This window comes from Berghia stephanieae, chromosome 2 (genome assembly GCF_034508935.2).
Source record: "Berghia stephanieae isolate SIO BIC M18660-M18661 chromosome 2, UCSD_Bste_1.3, whole genome shotgun sequence".
NCBI lineage: Eukaryota > Metazoa > Mollusca > Gastropoda > Nudibranchia > Aeolidiidae > Berghia > Berghia stephanieae.
In genome coordinates, this window is record NC_088361.1 from 12,331,663 (window position 1) to 12,332,605 (window position 943).

Sequence of the window (943 nt, forward strand, 5' to 3'; positions counted from 1 at the left end):
GATTCATGACTAATTAAACGTTATTATTGTCGGTTTTACCTATAAACTCGTACAAAGAGGAAATGACTTCCGGTCAACTTGACCTGGTTTGAAACACACATCTCATGCTAACACAAAAGAAAAAAGAAAACATTTCACCCATCCTCCTCCCCCCCCCCCCCCCACAACGCAGGATAAAATTCTTTAAAAAAAAAATAACAGGTATGAGTTTCTGAAAACGAAAAAACAAAACAAAAACAAAAACATCCATCCCCGACGGGATTCGAACCCGTGACCTCTGGATTAGAAGTCCAGCGCGCTATCCACTGCGCTACGGGGACGATTGACAAAAGTAGATGACAAATGTCTTTAAAGGACAGAACGTGAGTTTGCTGACCTTTTTGGGGTGTTCTTCTGTTGAGGCTTTATAACATTCTTTTTTTTTTAATTTAGAGGATTCTTTAGTGTGTTTTAGTCATTGTTAAAGGTTTACATTTCTATAAATATTTTACCATCCAGGTCATGGCAGGTCACTATGGTTTGTTGCTTCGTTGATTGACAGGTGTTGTGTTATGGGGGTGATCTATATTAACTTTCAATGTGCTCGAGGTCATTGGTCACATTGCAAAATATTCTCACAGTGACCTACATCGTGAAAAGTGTTCACAGCTTTTTCAATATCTAACATCACGATTGATCATTTTATTTAGCTGGACATATACGGGTAGAGATAGAATGCGCTTGGCCAAGGAGTTCACAACATTGCCATCCGGAAGTATAACGGACCAACACACAAACTCTGTGTAACTATGAACTTTTATAGTCTGGTTAATACAGTTTAGTGAGAACAACTCACAAACGCGGATGGCAAAAACAATAACAAAGGCCTGAGTGACGTCATCTTCGAACTATCTATATTTATACATTTTAAAAACAAAGTAGCGTGTTTATATTTGTTAAGTAA

General features: G+C 37.9%; 1 non-coding gene across 1 annotated transcript; it reads right to left on the bottom strand.

Moving 5' to 3' along the window:
* Positions 1-247: 247 nt before the first annotated feature.
* On the bottom strand, positions 248-320 carry Trnar-ucu (transfer RNA arginine (anticodon UCU)). The gene has a single exon. It is a non-coding gene; the product is annotated as a tRNA-Arg (tRNA).
* Between the last annotated feature and the right edge of the window lie 623 nt (positions 321-943).